At 36.2% G+C, this 16689-nt stretch overlaps 1 pseudogene; it reads left to right on the top strand.

Moving 5' to 3' along the window:
- Positions 1–16077: 16077 nt before the first annotated feature.
- LOC145244096 (U2 spliceosomal RNA) lies at positions 16078–16290 on the top strand (annotated as a pseudogene).
- The last annotated feature ends 399 nt before the right edge of the window (positions 16291–16689 follow it).

Below are 16689 nucleotides of genomic sequence, written 5' to 3'. Positions count from 1 at the left end.
TGACAGACCAACGGGTGGACAGATTTTATAGATATGTGTGGACACCAATAAAAATTACATTCCAAACCTAGCCGACCGACAACATGTCTCATAGTGGTTGCATGGACACTTAAAACCTATAAAGTAGAAAATAACAACAACATATGATTTGTTTGTCTCTTGAGCCCAGACCACTTCGATTTGCCCGCGGAAGCCAAAGTCGACGAGGGACGATAGAGAAGGTCAACAATTTCTATAATCGTACAAAACTTCCACGGTCATAGTTCCTAACTACCCTACTCCAACCGAACCAATTTGGAAGCTAGCTTATAATGGCAACAGAAGAATGATTTGGAATTCTCCAACTTTCTAATAAACAACGAAAAGAAATAAATAAAAAAAGAAGTCTTTTTATCTGACGTAAGTGGAAGCGCGCTTTTCTTTCGTCATTCTACGACAAATGTTGCTGTTTGCAGTCAAATGAAAAACAAATGGTTGCAATAAATGAAAAATGCAATTATTTAATGAAAATATGATCCACTTGAAGCAAAATACATTTTCTAACGACCAAACAAGATGTATAAACATCTCCAAACTTAGTCATATTTTCAATAAATGATTTTTGTCTCTATAAACATGAGATTGTCAAAGTTTATGATGTCGAACGAAATGGTAATTCGTGAACTGCAAAAATATGGGTGATGCGTGGATTTTTGGAGTTTATTTTCAAAGTTTAGCTACATTAACTTTAATTTAAATGAATATTTTTTTTTGCATTAAAAAAGATGAATATTATTGATTAAAACCATCAACTAAAATTCAAATTCATTTTAAAAGCAAAAAAAAGCATAAAAAAATTAAATATAAAAACATGAATAACCTAAGAAATTTAAATACTTTCTTTCAATTAATTGTTCCATTTACATATTAGAGGTATTAGCTCTTTGCTGGTCACTAAGTTTCAATCATGGTTATCATAAGGCGCATCGCCTGAGAAATATAGGAAGTGGTGGTAGGAAACTAAACCTAATGAGCCACCATTGAGTAACTCCTATTACAAAGAATGGGTTATATGTCACATAATCAAAACCAAATATTGTAAACCCACTTTAAAATACTTATATGGTACACACGGGTCCAAATGTCATGTTAATAAATTTTAATGTAATGAACCAACGTTGAAATCTTCGTTGAAACCAACGTTGAAATCAACGTTGAAATCTTCGTATTATGGTCCAAACGTTGGAGCCTTCTTATGATGCAAGGTGATCCAAATATCATGTTAATAAATTTAGATGTAATTCACCAGCGTTAAAATCTTTCTCTATTTAACATGGATTCATGACACATAGAAGACTAATTAGTCTGTACTGATCTCCAGTATTTGTAAAAACTGGCAAACTAATGTGATGTTCCAAAGTGTTAGCAAATATTTCTTCTTTAGACGACATCGATTGAATCGCTTTACAAAAATGTGTGCTATCCCGGCTGCAGTGTTTTAGCATTATAATTTGCATGCTTTAGTACTGAGAATAAGTAATGTTAGAAAAATCTGTTCAATTTTTTTCTATTTAGTTGTTGCTTACAAAGGACTGAGCAATACACCTATGTTGTTATATATGCCGGAGGTTTAAGAGTATATAGTTGTTCATTGTATTTGTTTGTGAGTCATCGAGTTGAGTATATCGAATCGGCTGTGTGCTTTTGGGTTGTAGCGACGAGAGTATGTCGTGAGTTGGGTCTCTATCTTTTTGTAGATAGCAACTCTCGTTGATTCTCGCCAGCGGAATTTAAATCCTACAGCCAAAATATCTCTCTGCTACTAGGCTCCCCACCCCTAACGATTGTGGGTATTATAAATGTACGAAAAAATGTTTGCGTATGTAGCAGAATGAGATTGGAAATTTAAATATAGTAAATTTTTTAAAGTTTTGTGAGCCAGTGGACCGTCCTCCCTGCGCTTGTTTTGTATAGTTCGATTGCTCAGGTGTGTGTGTGTGTGTGTGTGTGTGTGTGTGTGTGTGTGTGCGTGTGTGTGTGAGAGAGAGTGTGTCATTGACTATAAGGAAGTGAAAATGGGGCGAATGCGTCAAACACGACAAACATGTTGCACTTTATATGGGCTTTCCTTAGTCTGTCCACTGACACCGTTTCGGTGCAACCATTCATATTTAGCTTAAAGTTTTTTTTTTTTGACAAAATTCTGAATTATCTAAGGTAAGGAGGGTTGAGAGGTCTATAGACCGTGTCATTTCGCATAAAAACATGTATCTAAATGGACATATCACACTGTCCCGAGGGGTATGCCTTGAGATCATCTGTGGACGTGAAGACAAAGGCAAAGGAGGTGTCATACGACGAGATATCTATATTGTCAGGTGTGAACATTGTAACAGGCCAGGTTAGTCCTATATAGCAGTTCTGAGGAGGCGTAAACTAAGTTTGATTTAACGGCAGTACGGTAGATCTTATGGTAGCCGAGCAAGTAACGTTTCAGACCAAAACTATGGAGATCACTTAGGTAATGACTAGATTCAACATCACTTAACTTGTGTGCAAAAATTAATGCAAATAATTCCGTGTGATGTATTTAATTTTACGTTTACTAACAGAATTAGTGCATATCTTTTTTTACGTTTACTAACATTAGTGCATATCTTTTTTTTTTTACTAATGAGTTACTATTTGCCCATAGCATTCCAGGGTAAAAGTTACTTTGCAAAGATTCATTGTCAATTGAATGATGAAGAATGTTAAGAGAGGCTTGACATGATGAATGGAATTATTTATGGAAATGGTTTATGACAATTTTTGATTAATTATATTTGAAGACAACGATGCTATAGTGTGCAGGAAGCAGTCTCCAAATAGTGTGTATTGCAGAGGGAAAGTTATCGGAAAGAAACTATATTATTCAGTAAAATTCCAGCTGACGCTTGGCATGGAAGAAGAAAAGGAAGTTATTTTCAGTTGTGGTAATAACATGATTTTCGCGAATTTCTTACAAAGTGTGAATTGGAGACTGGAGTTCAGTCGAGAACCTTCCATGGGAATATCGATAGAGTAGAGAAAGGCAATGTCTCTTCTATGAGAAATGGGCTGTAGAAAACGCAAGAGAAAAATCTTCAGCTACTAAATTGCATTCTGACTCGTTTGGGATAGTATCCATTTACGCATTCATGCATTGCTGCAAAGGAAGGGATATCTTGGTAGAATTGATCCATTTCTGAATGATGTGCTATTCTGTATTGACAAAACTAGGTTGGGTAAAATGAAATGTGAAAACGTTATCAGATGCAAATAATTATCTGAAGAAAAGCGGAAACTTCATCAACCGAAACATTGTGATTCTGATATCTGTAGGGAAAGCAATAAAAATGATGGCGAAACTATTTATTGGAAACTTAATTACATAGCGGCCTTATCTCGTTTTGAATAGTACCTCTGGGAAACCATACACAGACAAGATTGTTCAGACATTTGTACTTGGTCGTTATTTATGAATGGCAATTGAGTTCTCTTTTCGTGTTATTGTATACATTAACCAAGAGTAGTCATACTTTCTCTTTCAGATAAAAGGGACATAACTCGTTTCGACTGCTTTCGTTTAAGAACAGCCAATTCCGAAAGCTTGAGATCACTTGGCTAGAATAACTTTTACATATTCTGAACTCTTTGTTTTCCAAAACGTCATGATCGTTGTACTTTCCGGACTTCTTTATAAAAGCTGTTTTCAATGTGCAAAATATGTTTTTTATCTTCCATTGTAGTGATAGTAATTTGGTATATTCTGTGGGGAAATAAAATTCAAGCTAGGACAATTTTATGCTGGGATGTAGGCTATATGTTGATTAATGACCGAAAATGAATTCAGAGGAAGATATTTTATTTTTTTGGTTTATATGGTTTAACATGTTTATTTCTGTATTGTGTTTAAAATGTAAAAAAATGAAAGATAAACTGATAAAAAGATAACATCATTTTCATTAAAAATTATTTCATTTTACCAAATTAATGGTGTAAGAAATTAAACAGTTTTGAGCATCAATATAACAAACTATTATTTTATTTTTTCCATCAATTCTGTGTACAATTTTTTCAATTTTTTTAGGAGGGGGTAGCTGGGGATGTTAGACCTTTATTTATTATCTGAATATTAATCAGAAGAAATTTTTAAGATTCTAAGCATTCCTTTAAGAGCAATGTTTGTATCACTCTTGCACTTCGTTCACAGAGTATATTTGCCAGGCAGTTTTTGAAAGTCATTTTCATGAGACATGTATCTTCTATAATTACTGGAATAATTACTGAAATAATGGAGATCTTCTTAAGATTCCAGTTTCTTTTCATGTCGCACACAATATTATGGCATTTTTTTTACCATTTTTTCCCTTTCAGCTTTGTTTAATCCAGCATCATCGGGGAGACTTACTTCTACTAAGGTTGCTTTTTGTCTCATAACACTATGTCAGGTACAATAGCTGCATTTTCAAGGTATGTAGCTACAGAAATTGCTTAGTCATAAAGGATGGTGTATAATCGATTAGAAAACGAAAAAAATCCCTATTTCACTTTGAATAAAAAGAATTTAATCAGACATAAATTGTAGCTGATAATATTAAACAATAATTTCCTGATGTAGAAAAAGCATTTTTTCATAAATTAAAACCATGCCTAATAATTATCTTTAATTAATTATCTAATAATTAATAAAAGGCTTAGATATCTTCAAAAAGTAAATATTTGTTTATTTAATGAAACAAAATTCCACGAAAATGTTTAAATTGAGAAGAAATATTTCTTTAAATCTTAATTATTGGAACAAAGTGTTTTATTTCTTATTAAAAATTAAAATTGTTGAGAGGGTTCATTATTGTGTAAGTTTTTTAAAAAAGAATTTGGAAGTCAATATTTAAAAGAATTTTGCTAAAAAAGGATACCAAGATCAACATATTTTATATTTTTTCAATGTTTTCTGTTTTGCAAATAAAAACAAATATTATATTACTAGTATTAAAAGTGTCCTTGTCCTAATAAGTAATTTCTGTTTTGAAATTATGTTTTTATGATTTTGAAGATTCCATTTTTTTAATGTGATTTTTTTTCCGAAGTTTCTGGATTTCTACTATGATTTACGTTTCCTTTGATTTTTTTTCAAATAGAATTTATTGCGTGAGGCTCTAATAATTATTGTAATAAAAATACTTGAAAAAAAAAAATGAAATTTATCTACTGTCAATTTTTGTCTTAAATTAAGCATGGAGTTTGGAGTTACTGGTCATTGATCATCGTTAGTTAAGTACTAAAATATTTAAAAAAATCATGAAGGCTCCAAATTACTTAAGGAGAGAATCAAAAGAAATTTAATTTGCATTTTTAAATGACCATTTCTAAAATTGCTGAATATGCTACCATTTAAAAAAAAATGCCATTTAATTTTTGTTTCATTAAAAATTTATGCAATAGATGTTTTGGTTTTACAATATATTTTGTGTTATTTATATACTCCACTATAAAAAAATACGAATGACATGTTTTTTAAATTCAACAAAAAATAAACTGAGTAAAAACGAAATGTGCTAAAATAATAACGCTATTATTTAGAAAGCCATTCTTAATACGGAGAGAAAAGTGTGTTAGTCTTCTCTCAACATGACATTTCTTTTTAAATTATAAAATAAATGAGTCAATTTGAAACCGTAAAAAGAATATGTTTTTTTGCGGCCGTGAAAGTAATTAATGTAAGTGAAGATGATGATTTTAATGTGATTATGGTTAACAGCGATTTTTTTGTTTTAATAAAAATCTCAAATGTTTATAAGCCTGTTGGAATATTCTACTTTCCTTTGAAGGGATGTCATGATGATAACAGTCGAAGCAAACTAAATTACGATAGCCTCCTTTTGACGTAGGGTCCTTCAGCCCCCTTATTTTTATCCATATATTGAGAGAGTCTTAGAGAGAGATGCTTATTAAAAGTGATGCTTTTTTTTGTGAGAGAGAGAGGCTTAGAAAGAGTCTTATTACAGTGAGGGATGTTGTAAGACTCAGAGAGAGAGAGAGAGAGAGAGAGAGAGAGAGAGAGAGAGAGAGAAGTTGTATAAGTTGTTGTACGAGAGACTTAGAGAGATTGTTCATGTTATGATTCTTATATTCTAAATGTTCATTCTTTGCTTGTGTAGATTAGAAGAAGAAGGAGAAGCTCTTAGAGTGAAGGGATAGTGTTCAGACAGTTCGGACATGATGATGTTGAGACGTGTATGTAAAGACATATAACACAAATATATAATACAATTCCACTTTACCTTTCTGTAGGAATCATAAGACACAAGACGAGCTTTACAAAAAAACATAATGGTTTATTTTTTACACGGCCGTGATTCCATCATCAAGAATTCAAAGTCTCACATTTTTTTCTTGAAGTGACGTCTCGCTCCTAGACGCCTGACTGTCTCTCTCCGAGTTTCTTCACTGACTGTCTAACTCATAAGTTTTTTTCTCTATTCCTAGAACTTTCTATTTTCCGTGACGTCATACACGCCATGTTTTCCCTTTATATAATAGCCCAGCCTGAGTGCCCGGCGTTGCCCAGGTCTTTGTAAGTGTGTGTTGAGCAAAGAAAAAAATGATAGTAGGCAGGCAACCCAAGACAAGAAAGTGGAAAAGAACGTGAAAGAAAATATCATGTCTTACCGCTACTCCATGACACGACGGAAGTCTGAAACAATCAAATTTAACGTAGTCAATAAACAATCAAATTTAATGTAGTTAATAAACAATCAAATTTAACGAAGTCAATAAACAATCAAATTTAACGTAGTCAATAAACAATCAAATTTAACGAAGTCAATAAACAATCAAATTTAACGAAGTCAATAAACAATCAAATTTAACGAAGTCAATAAACAATCAAATTTAACGAAATCAATAAACAATCAAATTTAACGTACTCAATAAACAATCAAATTTAACGTAGTCAATAAACAATCAAATTTAACGAAATCAATAAACAATCAAATTTAACGAAGTCAATAAACAATCAAATTTAACGAAATCAATAAACAATCAAATTTAACGTACTCAATAAACAATCAAATTTAACGTACTCAATAAACAATCAAATTTAACGAAATCAATAAACAATCAAATTTAACGAAATCAATAAACAATCAAATTAAACGTACTCAATAAACAATCAAATTTAACGAAGTCAATAAACAATCAAATTTAACGTACTCAATAAACAATCAAATTTAATGTACTCAATAAACAATCAAATTTAACGTACTCAATAAACAATCAAATTTAACGAAATCAATAAACAATCAAATTTAACGTAGTCAATAAACAATCAAATTTAACGTACTCAATAAACAATCAAATTTAACGTACTCAATAAACAATCAAATTTAACGTACTCAATAAACAATCAAATTTAACGTACTCAATAAAAACAAAAGATGACTTGCACAAATGGCGTTGCTTTTAAACCTCCTACAAAAGCAAATTAGACATGAGGTTGTTTTAATGTGTGTGTGTGGGGGGGTGAACGAGCTCTCCCACAAAGGGGCACTCTGCAATATCCAAATAAATATTAATTGTCTCAGTATGAAGGGTTTCCTTTACATTGACCTAGGTCCAATTACTGAACAGATACTACCCGGCCCGAATGCCAGGCGTTTGCGTTCGCATAGTTCTGCTTTATTTGAAAAAGACAAACTGGAGATGACTTTCGTGGACATACACAAACGCTCGCGCCCATTTTACCCTTTATATAATAGACTAGCCTGGGTGCCCGGCGTTGCTTTGGTGTTTAGGAGTGTGATGAGCAAAAAAAATGTGGTTGTAGACAAGCACGCTCGAACCCGTGGTGGAAAAGAAAGTGAAAGAAAATCTGACACCTTACCCCTACTCCATGACGCGACCGGAAGTTTAAAATGTTCGAATTTAACATAGTCAAGATGACTTGCAGAAATGGCGTTGCTTTTGAACCTCCCACCAAAGCAAATTAGACACAAGATCGTTTTTAATGCGGGGAAAAAGCAGCTCCCCCAAAAAGGGAGCACTAGGGACCCTGCACTCATCCCTGGTGGACTTTCCTGAGGCCACAGTCCTAGGAGATGGAAGGTCAGCTGATGGTCTACTTGTGTTGCATGCCTGGTGTTCTGCATAACTACTTGCTCAGCACCCCTTACCTAAATCGAAACTCTTAAAAAAATGTCAGTACAATCAAAAATTACGTTTAAACCAGGACAAAACTCAAAGAAAATCAAATTACCTCCTCCCTTGAGGCTTGCATTTACGAACATCTGTGGGCTTAAAACTAATTTAAATGATGTTGAAGCATTTCTCCTAACAAATACCCCGGATATCTTAGCACTAAGTGAGACTAACCTACACTCCTCCATCCCCTCTAACTACTTTAACACGGATATATCCCATTCTGCCGTAATGACTGACAGACATATGCACAGACTTGGAGTCCATATTCGAAACACCCTCCGCTTGACTAGAGAAAGAAAACTAGAATCGGACGATCAAGTCTTTATGTGCTTTAGATTTAACATGCAACATAACATTAGTTACTTTTATTTTCTCTACCGCTCTCCATCGATCCAGGACTGTACCTTAATAAACAAAGTCTCTGACAGCATAGCTACAGCACTTTCCCTCGACACTAGCGCACAAGTTCATGTATTTGGAGACTTCAATGCTCACCACAAAAACTGGCTTGGATTCTCTACTTACACAGACGCAGCTGGTAGCACAACACATCGCTTCTCTATAACTCATTCCCTATCACAGATGGTTACGTTTCCAACCCGTTTCCTTGACCAGCAAGAACAACACGCATCACTTTTAGATCTGTTTCTGACCACAGTTCTTGATGATTGTGTTATAGACGCCCAAAGCCCACTTGGGAATGCCGATCATGTAGTGATAATAGTTGAAATCGCGCTAAACTCTAGAGCCAAAACAGAAGAGCCATTGCTCAAAACAACGAGATATTATAAAAAGGCTGACTGGGAAGCCATCAGGGATCTCATCAGAGACGCCCCATGGCGAAATATCTTTTCACTTCTGCTGAAGAGTGCGCAAATGAGACCACTGAATAGTTCAAAACAGCACATGTTCCCACGCAGAAATTTTATAGCAAGCCCCACTCTCCCCAATGGTTTACTTCCACATGTGCAGCTGCCATTGTGCAAAGGCAGCACGCATGCCGCAGATTTAACTGACATAAATCCAGGTCAAACAGACAAAAGTATATAGACGCCGGAAGTAACTGTAATAAAGATATAGCGGCAGCTAAGAGAGAATTTACTGAAACCACCAAAAAACGCATCGAAGCACAGAAATTAGGAACCCGTGACTTCTGGAAAATCTACAGCAGTGTAGTAAATAATGGGCAATCAACAATTCCCCCACTATCCAACAATCATGAGGTTGTTTGCTCAGCAACCGAGAAGGCTAACATGCTTGCCAGTTGGTTTGCCTCCAACTCCACACTGGACCCTGATAATCACCCTTTTCTGGACTTTCCTTTGCGGACAGACGCCACACTAGACGATCTGAAAATCACCCCTTCTCAGGTGGATGCTATCATAAAAAATTTTGACACTTCAAAAGCATCCCGGCTGTGCTATTAAAAAAGTGCTCCACCGAAGTAACTCCAATCCTCTCCAAACTTTACAACAAATGTCTTAATGAACCTTGATATCCTGCCTGCTGGAAAACTGGTTCTGTGGTACCAGTTTTCAAGAATTCTGGCAAAAGAACTGACCCAGTAAATTACCGTCCCATTAGCCTCCTCCTACTTTTTGCCAAAATATTTGAGTCCATAATAAACCAAGCTCTAGTCCATCACCTTACAGATGCTAAACTTCTGAGCGACCAACAATATGGATTTAGGCAAGCCCGTCCCACAGCAAACATTCTAACTGTAATCTCCGAGCGCATATACTATTTACTTGACAAAGCAGGGGAGGGTAGAGCGGTAGCTCTAGATATGTCTAAGGCTTTTGATAGGGTATGGCATGAAGGTCTTCTCAGGAAAATCAGATCATACGGTATCACTGGAAGAATACTTAGCATAATTAAATCCTTTTTAGATCAAAGAAAAATCCAGGTTGTCTTCGATGGTCGTACATCTAAACAATATGATATAAATGAGGGAGTACCTCAGGAGTCTATCCTTGGACCTCTATTATTCCTAATATTCATAAATGACCTGCCTGACAAAACTGTCTGTGAGATGGATATATATGCTGATGACACAACGCTCTATAACAGACACGACAGGAAAACAAATGAACACATATCTAAAGAAATGGCAGAAACACTAGAGGATGACCTCCAATCTGTAGTGGAATGGGGACAACAATGGATGGTTACAGTCAATGCTGCCAAGACTAAACTTGTTTCCTTCAATAACTACAAGAAACCCTCTCTACCATCAATAGCAATGGCCAAAGACTCCTTATCTGAAAGTACATCTTTTAAACTCCTCTGTCTAACGTTCACAGGAAACATGAGTTGGAACAATTACATTGAGAGCATTGCCAGGACCACTGCGATAAAGGTAGGTTCACTCAACCGTGCTAGAAAGCTACTAACGCCTGAAAGCATCCTGTACCTCTATAAGGCCACCATTCGCCTATGTATGGAGTATTGTTGTCATATTTGGGCCGGTGCATCTGCTACTAGTCTCTCACTCCTAGACAAGGTTCAAAAGCGAGTCGCCAACCTGATAGGTCCTGAACTCTCATCCAAGCTTCAGCCTCTGTCCCATCGACGAAATGTAGCATCCCTCTGCCTGTTCTACAAGTACTTTAGCGATGAATGTTCCGACGAACTGCAAGCACTTGTATCCCTTCGACGTAAATAACCCGACAAACCCGACAAGCAGCAAAATCCCACCCCTTCACAGTTGAGATCTCTTGATGTAAGAGAGCCTTTTGTGCCAGTAGTTTTTTCCCCGGAACCGCTAGAATTCCCTTCCAGGTGCCTGCTTCCCCAACTGTACTGACATGCAGAAGTTCAAGTGTAACGTGAACCGACATCTTGCTGTCCAACTCCCCACTGAGTACCCCTGTAGCCTGTGTCCCTTATAGTAGCCTCTACATCAAAGTGGCAATGTTTGGGGTGAAATTGTAATAAAAAAAGTAACAGTCTCAATATGTAAGGTTTCCACTTACATTGGACAAGGACCAATTGCAGAACAGATACCAGCCGGCCTGAAGGCCAGGCGTTTGCATTCGAATAGTTTCCCTTTGTTTATACGAAAATGAGACACAAACACTGAAGACGACGGCACGGTTGGAATTTTGTTTAACTCGATCAAAAAAAAAAAAAGAGACGATGTCTGGTGCGAATGTGAGATATTATGATCTGGGAAGTATGTGAAAACTTCTTGCGGAATCTAACTGATGCAAGAAGCCCGGTTTTAAAAGCCTTTCATAGGCATACACAAATGCTTGCGCCGATTTTGTCTTTTATATATTAGACTAGCCATGGGTGCCCGGTTTTGCCCGAGTGTTTGAAAGTGTGTTGAGCAAAATAAATAAATAAATAATAAAATAAATAAATAAAGTGGTAGTAGGCAGGCAGGCTCGAACCCATACCACGAAGTAGGAAAAAACGTGAAAAAAAAAAAACGTGACGTCTTTGTTGTTGCGCCCATCGCAAAACCGGAAGTGACGTAGGTTTAAAATTAAGGCTAGTCAATCGAAAAGAGGGGGATGACTTTCGAAAATATCGGCGAAAAAAAAAGCGAAACCTCCCTGTAGAAAAGTGCCTTGTTGTAGGTGAAGGAATAAATGTTTTCAGCCAATTTTTCAGTATTTGTCGTCCGAAGGGTCGAGCTTCAAAACGATACCGACCTAGTAAAAATCCATCATCTCTGTCGAAAGTTTTAGGCAGCCATACAAACATACATGCATACATACATTTAAACAGACAGGTGAGATTTATATTATAGACTAGCGGGGCTACCCGGCATTGCGCGGGACCGTATACACAATGAAAAAATTGAATTTGGTTTTGTAATATATTTATTATTCTTATGAGAAAGGAATTTTGTATGTTTGTTGTTTATGTATCATTTGCTATTTTGATCAAAAGAATATTTTACCTACATAAGACGGGTATTACACATATGAAATAATTGTATCTTACCTAGGGTAGGTAATTTACAGCATGTATATGCAAGGACAGGTAATATGCAACACATTTATCTCATCAAATTCCAAGCGATGCCAGGTATTTTGCTAATAGATATTCTCATCTATTTATTCAATCCCGGGCAACGCTGGGTGTTTTGCTAGTATATATCTCAATCAATCTCATGAAATCCTGGGTGACGCAAGGTATTCTGTTAGTATATATTTCAATCAATCTAGTTCAATCCAAGGAAACGCCAAGTATTCTGCTAGTATATATTTGCATCTATCTCATTACATCCGAAGTGACCATGTATTCTGCTTGCATACATTTGCATGTATCTCATTGAATCCAGGGTGACTCCTGGTAATCTGTAAGTATATATGTTGACGTATCTCGTTGAATCCCATAATTCTTGGATTGTTACACATTTCGACAAATTAATGCACATTATCGCTCACCTGTCTAAAATAATAACTTTAATACATTGTATTGGTTGGTTTTTCATTACAAACACATCATCCAAATAACTCACATTTCATCATTTTTCATAATTTTTTGATATGTTACTAATTTCAACAACCATGTCACATGATTTAACTTACATTATTGCCTCCACTCTTACTAAAATAAAAACATTGATACATAGGCTATGGTATGTTACTAATTTCTGCTATCATTTTTCATGAGTAAATCCATATTATCGCCCTACACTCAAGGGAGGTCACTTGCATATTATAACAATGATTGTATATTAATCTAATGGATTTCGACAATGAAGCTACATTCAAGGGAGGTCACTTGCATATTATAACAATGATTGTATATTAATCTATTGGAATCTGATAATGAAGCTACATCCAAGGGAGGTCACTTGCATATTGTAACATATATACTGCACAAGCACCTTCTAAATTTTTCACATCGGACTTATACTGCACAAGCACCTTCTAAATTTTTCAAATTGGACCTATACTGCACAAGCAACTTATAACTTTTTCAAATTGGACCTATACTGCAAAAGCACCGTCTGAATTTTTCAAATCGGACCTATACTGCACAAGCACCTTCAAAATTGTCAAATGAGACCTTTACTGCACAAGCACCTTAAAAATTGTCAAATCGGCCTATAATCCACAAACACCTTCAAAATTGTTAAATCGGACCTATAATGCACAAGCACCATCAAATATTTTCAAATCGGATCTCTACTGCACAAGCACATTCAATATTGTCGAATCGAACTTATACTTCACCTATATCATACAATCCGAGGCGACACTTGGTATTCTGCTAGTACACATACACCTATGTCATACAATCCCGGGCGACGCCGAGATCATTTGCATATTATAGCAATGATTGTATATTAATCTAATGGAATTCGACAATGAATCTACACCCAAGGGAGGTCACTTGCATATTATAATGATTGTATTATTCTAATAGAATTTGACAATGAAGCTACATCCATGGGAGGTAACTTACATATCATACCAATTATTTTATATTAATCTAATTGTATTCGACAATGAAGCTACATCCAAAGGAGGTCACTTACATATTATGAGAATGACTATATATATTAATCTAATGGTATTCAACAATGAAGTTACATCCAAGGGAGGTCAATTACATATTATGACAATGATTGTATATTATTCTAATTGGATTCAACAATGAAACTACACCCAAGGGAGGTCACTTACATGTTATGACAACGATTGTATATTAATTTAATGGAATTCGACAATAAGGCTACACCCAAGGTAGTTCACTCGCATATTATAACAATGATTGTATATTAATCTAATGGAATTCGACAATGAATGTACATCAAAGGGAGGTCACTTGCATATTTCCCCAATGGTTGTATATTAATCTAATGGTATTCCATAATGACGCTAAATCCAAGGAAGGTAAGTTGAATATTATCACAATGATTGTATATTAATCTAATGGTATTTGACAATGAAGCTACATCCAAGGGAGGTCACTTGCATATAACCACAATGATTGTATATAAATCTAAATGAATTCGACAATGAAGCTACACTCAAGGCAGGTCACTTATATATTGTAACAATGATTGTATATTAATCTAATGGAATTCGACAATGAAGTTACACTCAAGGGAGGTCACTTGCATATTATAACAATTATTGTATATTAATATAAAGGACTCATACAATGAAGCTACACCCAAGGGAGGAAACTTGCATATTATAACAATGATTGTATATTAATCTAATTGTAACTAATAATGAAGCTACATCCAAGGGAGTTCACTTGCATATTGTAACATATATACTGCACAAGCACTTTATAAATTTTTCAACTTGGACCTAAACTGCAAAAGCACCGTCTAAATTTTTCAAATCGGACCTATACTGCACAAGCATTTTCAAAATTGTTAAATGGGATCTATACTGCACAAGCACCTTCAAAATTGTCAAATCGGCCTATAATCCACAAGCAGCTCCCAAATTGTCAAATCGGACCTATAATGCACAAGCACCATCAAATTTTTTTAAATCGGACCTATACTGCACAAGCACCTTCAAAATTTTTACATCGGACATATACTGCACAAGCACCTTCTAAATTTTGAAAATTGGACCTATACTGCACAAGCCCCTTCAAAATTGTCAAATGGGACCTATACTGCACAAACACCTTCAAAATTGTCAAATCGGCCTATAATACACAACCACCTTCAAAATTGTAAAATCGGACCTATAATGCACAAGCACCATCAAAATTTTTTGAATCGGACCTATACTGCAGAAGCACCCTCAAAATTGTCGAATCGGACCTATACTTCACCTATATCATACAATCCCAGGCGACACTTGGTATTCTGCTAGTACACATCCACCTATGTCATACAATCCCGGGCATCGCCGGTTGTTCTGCTAATGCATATACACCTACTTTATCCAATCCTGGGCTATGCCGGGTATTTTGCTAGTACACATATGAAGCTACACTCAAAGAAGGTCACTTGCATATTATAACAATGATTGTATATTAATCTAATGGAATCTGATAATGAAGCTACATCCAAGGGAGGTCACTTGCATATTGTAACATATATACTGCGCAAGCACCTTCTAAATCTTTCACATCGGACCTATACTGCACAACCAACTTCTAAATTTTTCAAATTGGACCTATACTGCGCAAGCACTTTATAAATTATTCAACTTGGACCTAAACTGCACAAGCACCTTCTAAATTTTTCACATCAGACCTATACTGCACAAGCACCTTAAAAATTGTCGAATGGGACCTATAATGCACAAGCACCTTCAAAATTTTCACATCGGACATATACTGCACAAGCACCTTCTAAATTTTGCAAATTGGACCTATACTGCACAAGCCCCTTCAAAATTGTCAAATGGGACCTATACTGCACAACCACCTTCAAAATTGTAAAATCGGACCTATAATGCACAAGCACCATCAAAATTTTTTAAAATCGGACCTATACTGCAGAAGCACCCTCAAAATTATCGAATCAGACCTATACTTCACCTATATCATACAATCCGAGGCGACACTTGGTATTCTTCTAGTACACATCCACCTATGTCATACAATCCCGGGCGACGCCGGTTGTTCTGCCAGTGCATATACATCTATTTTATCCAATCCTGGGCTATGCCAAGTATTTTGCTAGTACAGATACCCACCTATGTAATCCATCCCGCGGGACACTGGGCATTTGGCTAGTACATACATCAACCAATTTTTTCCAATCCCAGGCATCGCCGAGTGTGCTTCCAATCCATGGCCATGGCGGGTACTCAGCTAGTATATATGTCATGCTAGTGCTATGTTATTCTATTTCAGGCGACGCTGAGTATTTTGCTCCTACATATGCACCAACTCATGCCCTGTCCCTTCCTCCCTCTCTCCAATACGCATCTTTTTTTTTCTAGGCCTTTTGGCCAAGATCAAAGTGTAGTATCTGTTCCGGCAGATGCTGCACTTAAGATAATTTGTACCAGTCAATGGAGGGGAAACCCTCTATACTGGGACAATTATTATTTTTGGTAACCAGAGTGACCCCTTTTAGGGGAGCTGGTTTTTACCTCACATTAAAAACGGCCTTGTGCCTAATTTGCTCAGTGGGGGAGCAAATAAACACCATCTGTTCCGGCAGATACTGCAAGCAAAGACCATATGTGGGGGCAACTCCACATATAAGACCTTGGTCAATGTAGGGGCAACCCTTCATACCAATTGTCACTATCCAGCTCCTCTACTCCCCGGGGAGTTGGTCCCCATTTCCCCTTCACTCCTCACTTTAAAAATCGGCCTTGTGCCTAATTTGCTCGGTGGGGGAGCAAATAAATACCATCTGTTCCGGCAGATGCTGCAAGCCATGACTAGTTATGACTAGCAAAGACCAGATGTGGGGGCAACCCCACATGCCTGACCATTAACCAGCTCCCATTTCCCACCTCTCGGGAGCTGGTCCCCTTTTTTCCCTTCCCCCTCCCTTCACTCCTCACATTAAAAATCGGCCTTGTGCCTAAT

This window comes from Euprymna scolopes, chromosome 22 (genome assembly GCF_053919585.1).
Source record: "Euprymna scolopes isolate OS-2025 chromosome 22, ASM5391958v1, whole genome shotgun sequence".
Lineage (NCBI taxonomy): Eukaryota > Metazoa > Mollusca > Cephalopoda > Sepiida > Sepiolidae > Euprymna > Euprymna scolopes.
Note: the sequence above shows the minus strand (reverse complement) of the source record. Positions and strands in the feature narration are given on the sequence as shown.